Raw genomic sequence first — 5,729 nt, 5'->3', positions numbered from 1 at the left:
GCCCCAAATCACTCACCAAAGACGTTTCTTGATGCAACAAGCAAGAGGAATTTATTCGGAAGCCAACTAGTTGGGGTCCAAGTCAGCCCGTCGCAGCAGGTCTCAACGAGGACCCTGAGTACTTACAACTAAGTGGTTATATAGGATTTTCTGAGGCATTCAGCCCTAGAGAATTACCATGGTTACAGATTATGTTGTAGTAACAAGATAACAATACTACATAGCAAGATAACAATACTACAAAGGCAGTAATTTTTCAAACCTACGATTTCTGGGTTAGTGCCACGTCCTGGGGGTGTAGCAAGGTAGGGTCAGCTTTTATGCTTAACTAACCGAAAGGTTAGCGCTGCCAGCAGTCATGATTGATTAACTTGTTTTTTCCAGAGGAGTTACCTGGTTTCAGTTGTTCCCTCTGAGTCATATATCAGAATGGCTTTTTGGGCTTCAAGATGGCTACTCTTAGGCTAACTTATTTCTCAGGGAGGTTGGGGTCCTACATTCCCCACTTCTTTTTCTGAACATTCTAATCATGGAATGTTGGTGTCTTCTTGATGTGTGAGGGTATGATACTGTTGTCTCAGCATTAGCACCTGCACAGCACTTACTCTTTCTCTAATAAAGGTTATTACTCGATTTAAAATGCAGGGACCTAAGGTGAGGAGCAATATAAAAATAAGCAGGGGTCCTGCCAAAGTGGATATTAGAGTTGTAAGCCATGGGGATCTAGAAAACCAGGATTCAAACAGGCTCTGGTTAGCTTCTCGTTCTCGCTTTCGCTGATCTAATCTTTCTCTTAATTTAGACATTGAGTCTCTTACTACTCCAGTATGGTCTGCATAGAAGCAACATTCTTCTTTTTGAGCTGCACACAATCCACTTTCTTTTAGAAATAGTAAATCTAACCCTCGTCTATTTTGCAGCACTACTTCAGAGAGAGAGGTTAGGGACTTTTCAAGTTTAGAAATAGACTGTTCTATAGTTCTCAAATCTTCATCGATAGCTATTCTTAGTCCTTCATAATGTTGGTTTTCTTGTATAATTGCAGCTGCCCCTGGTCCTACTCCGGCTGCGACTCCTACTCTTAGTAATACAGCTAGAGTGAGTGAGACTGGCTCTCTTTTATACCTTAGTTTAGGTTCTAATTCTGCCACGAATGATAAGTCATCATGATACATTAGTCTGGGTACTAACTGGACTATGATACAGAAATCACGGGAGGAGTTGAAGGCAGAAGTAGAGACACATGGGGTCACTCCAGTGTTACAAGCCCACCATCCCTTGGGAGGAGGGATTAAATACCTGTTTTTACCAGGGAAGGCTATGGGTATGGTCTCATTCTTTCTTCTACAGATACTCTAGCTGCTGCTAGGGAAAAGGGGCGATGACCGCTCTGGCTGCTTCGTGCTGAGAAGGGGGCGCAGTAAAGGGTGCAGCTAGGTCTCCATCACTGGTCAGTTGAGAGAGCTTCAGAAGGCTGGCGCTTCTATTCTGGGTTTCATTTTTATTACTATTTGCAGTTTTGTGGCTTCTAGGCAAGATAAAACAAATTGTGTTATTAGGTTATGTAGCAACATCTGGAGTTGGATTTTTTATTCTGGAAGGAGGCTACATTATTGAAACGATACTTCTCTCTAAAATCACTCTCATTTTTACTAGAAGTAACTAGGTTAAGAAAATAATTAACAGCTGGCTTGATTATTTGCACAGGTGCAGCAAGAAGAGCAATTGATTACACAGGCTCTTTTAAATATGCTTTGCTGGAACTTTTTGTAAGGAATTTCAGATTGAACTTTTAAAGGCCTCTTGAGGCCAGACAGCCAAGCCAGACTTGCCATCAGGCTTTACCTGCAGTACCTGTAGATTTGGATGAATTCTTCTCTTCTCGAGGTCTCTGCACCTGCCAGGAAGTGACCTTCTTTACTCACCTGGTAAGGCTGCTGGGAACTCTGTAAGCAAGGTACTAGGCCAGTTCTTCCAAGGGGCTTTGTTGGCTTTATAAAGTCAATCTTAGTTCTTTAAAGTTGTTCACATCTGAGTCTATGCACATGTCTCTTAGGTACGACATTCCAGTCAAAGCCCTGGTAGTATAACCAGTGTTCTTAAGTAGTCTTCTCACAAGGAAAGCAGATTCTTATTGAACTCGTGCAAATAAACATACTGCCATGGAATACAAAAACAGTCACTGAAAGTTTTTAAACTCTGGAGGGATCAAGTAGAGAGAAGGATGTTTCAATTCTGCTCATAAAGATAGTCATTTACTAAACTGTTGTCAGTTTAAGAGAACAAGGTTAAAACATTTTACCAGCAACATTTGAAACAAAAAGACACAAAATCATTTTCTTTAGTTTATGTAATCTTATGTAACTAATACCTGTTCTGCTGAAATCTAGTTCTTTACCAGTTTAGGGATAATACTATAAATGACAAAAGACTTACAAATGACAATGGTTAAAGATCTGATGAGAGCTTACTGTAAAACAGTTGACATAAGGAAATTCTGATATTTCTGTAATACAAAACATTTAGTAACAAAGTTTAGCATCATTCTCTTTGACAGTGCTTTCCTGGTAAATAAATATATATATATATCAGATAAATAAGCCAAATTAGTCAAATACTTTCTCTAGTGAGAAAAATTCTTCTGACATGTTCCAGGGGCCCTCTGGAAAATATCAGAGTTAACTAGAGGTAAAAGCACCTTTTTGCATTTAATTTTTTTAGAACTATCATTACACATTTATTGTCTATATACTCAGCACAGTAAACAAGATATCTTAAAAAGTGGGGCAGCAGGGGAGACTGCTGCTGTCAATTTTTAAAGACAACATACAGAAAGTCAAACTAATTCTAGGTTACTAAGCATTCTTGAGAGAATGGTAGCAGATGGTAGATTCTTCTGCTTTCATCTTCAGGAGGGGAAAAAAGCTACAATAAGAATTCATATTTAGCTGAAAGAACTGTCTAAACTCAAGGCAGAGTATAATATCACCAGGCATACAAAAGACCTGTTAGAGATACATACAAAGAATGAATATGGCTATAGTCAAATTCAACTTAAAAGTTTAAGCAGAATCTCAAATTTAAATGTCTCTTTCTTTCACACAGATATTCAGATATGACCAGAAATATGATTTGAGATGAAAGAGGTCAGGCATTTTACTTCTTCATTTAGGGACTGAGAAATGATGACCTTTGGCTTACAATCAATAGCTTACAAACAGTGAAAATAATAAGAACATAACTCAGCATAAGTGTCTAAGACCAGATACAAAAAAGCAGAGAAAGTGCTTAAGTTTACAGGTCTTCCCTGAAAGCTTCAAGAATGTTTTACTCTTTAATAGTAGATATAAGCTGCTATGCAAATTCTATTAAAAGCTCTAAGATTATTTGCATTAAAAAATATGGAGAGTCCCCCATGTTTTTTTTTTTTTTTTAAACATACAGCATATAAATTAAACAAGAAGACCTGGTGGTTCTCAAAAAATCTATTACAACTTTTCTCAAAAGTGGTCACACGTTCGTCTATCTAAACCTTTACAGTGAAACCTGTTTTTCTGGGAGAAACATAATCTTATCCAGATTCTACAGTTTAATAAATTTTGGTTTGTTAACTAAGTGCATTTAATCAGCTGAAAAAAGCTTTGTTACTATTCTACTTAGGAATTCAATTTTTCAGGCCATGCAATCATTTTTAATAACAAAATATTTCAAAGGCAAATAAAGGTTATACAGTTGTTAACAAACTTTAGCTTTTAGTCCCTTTAACATTACGATTTCATGGCAACTCACTGAGACTTTAAGCATGAGAAACTGCTGTGATCTTTCAACATAGAGAAATGCCCTCTCTATCACTTTAAGCAGTTCTAACCAGAACTCAAAACTATTAGAAACTTCAAGCTCCAGTGAACACTGAGAAGCAGGACACTGCAAACTGTCAAACCAACATTTCCTAGACTGACAAACTTACGAACACATTCTACAATTTCTGCAACCATGAGCTTCACAGCACAATCTCCCAGCAAACACAGAGCACATCTTCTCAACTTAACAAAACTCTAAGGCTTTAAGTTACTACAAAGATTCTCAGGCTGCAGGTAGGCATACACACTGCAACACACAATTAAAAAGGTGTTCACTTGCCACACTTATCCAGTTCACTTACCTGCAACAACTATGCTAGCCTACTCACAAGACCCCCACTGAACACTAGACAAAGCCAAGCTTCTAAGCATTCTATTCTTAAAAGATTTAGCAGATAACATGACTCAAATGACTCTAGGTAAACTCAGGCAGCCGACAACTACCAGGACATGCCCGCCTCAGGCAAACTCAAATTAGCATTAATGCTTAACACTTTTTTATCAGGTTTTCTGGAAGTTTTAGAACACTCAATTTTCACAAGCGCTTGTCTTTAAATCAATTTCATTAATACCATCCGGAGGTAGAAAGATATATTCATTTACACACTTAGGGGGTTGTCTGAGTCTGTCCCATTGTCAGTATAACAATTATTAGGCACATGAAAGACACAAAAAACAGAGACACACACAGATTAGACACACAGCGGCCGCTTTTTGTTTTTTCTCAGATTTTCAAACAGAAACCGAAAGGAATCAGAGGGTTGATATTCCTGGCTCCTGAAAATCAACCCTATCTCATCAGATTCACCTTGCCAGAAAAACAGACGGGAGGCTACCAGGCGTCCCTGGCCTCCCAACCTCCCCGAGGCGTCCCCCAGGGTTGCAGCCTGCGGTGCTCCTAGTACGTCTACCGACCGCAGTCTCGACCCCTTTACGGGATCGGGACAGCTGCCAGACAGTGGGTACCCCTTTTCAGAATTCTGACCGGTCTCACTGAAAAACAGAAGACAGAACACAGACAACTCAAGGCGCCACTAATCTTACCTCTTCCTCCAAGAGCGACTTCGGGAGTGAAGCGGGGTGAGCGCATGATCCCGGACGAGCCCCCAAATGTTGGATTCCCCTGAGGAAGGCGCCGCCCCAAATCACTCACCAAAGACGTTTCTTGATGCAACAAGCAAGAGGAATTTATTCGGAAGCCAACTAGTTGGGGTCCAAGTCAGCCCGTCGCAGCAGGTCTCAACGAGGACCCTGAGTACTTACAACTAAGTGGTTATATAGGATTTTCTGAGGCATTCAGCCCTAGAGAATTACCATGGTTACAGATTATGTTGTAGTAACAAGATAACAATACTACATAGCAAGATAACAATACTACAAAGGCAGTAATTTTTCAAACCTACGATTTCTGGGTTAGTGCCACGTCCTGGGGGTGTAGCAAGGTAGGGTCAGCTTTTATGCTTAACTAACCGAAAGGTTAGCGCTGCCAGCAGTCATGATTGATTAACTTGTTTTTTCCAGAGGAGTTACCTGGTTTCAGTTGTTCCCTCTGAGTCATATATCAGAATGGCTTTTTGGGCTTCAAGATGGCTACTCTTAGGCTAACTTATTTCTCAGGGAGGTTGGGGTCCTACAGTACAAAATTGGTATTTTAGCAGTATCAGGCACAATTACATTCAGGTCTTTTCTCATTGATATTAACCCCGATCACCTGAGTGCATCTTGGGTATTTTCAGGTATTCTTATCTCATAGGGTTTCTCATATTTTTTTGACTTGTTACTGAGTCCTTGACTTATGCCATGTGTAATTTTTTTTAATAGTCACATTTTTCATTTTAAAGAATCTCTACTGGGTTTTGTTCTCATACT

At 39.4% G+C, this 5,729-nt stretch overlaps 1 long non-coding RNA gene across 1 annotated transcript; it reads right to left on the bottom strand.

Moving 5' to 3' along the window:
* Nucleotides 1-443: 443 nt before the first annotated feature.
* Nucleotides 444-5,483, bottom strand: LOC140846410 (uncharacterized). The gene is made up of 2 exons (XR_012125462.1): nucleotides 1,926-5,483; nucleotides 444-1,528 (listed from the first exon to the last, which is right to left on the bottom strand). It is a non-coding gene; the product is annotated as an uncharacterized lncRNA (long non-coding RNA).
* Nucleotides 5,484-5,729: the final 246 nt, after the last annotated feature.

Source organism: Manis javanica, chromosome 15, assembly GCF_040802235.1.
Source record: "Manis javanica isolate MJ-LG chromosome 15, MJ_LKY, whole genome shotgun sequence".
In the NCBI taxonomy this organism is placed as follows: domain Eukaryota; kingdom Metazoa; phylum Chordata; class Mammalia; order Pholidota; family Manidae; genus Manis; species Manis javanica.
Note: the sequence above shows the minus strand (reverse complement) of the source record. Positions and strands in the feature narration are given on the sequence as shown.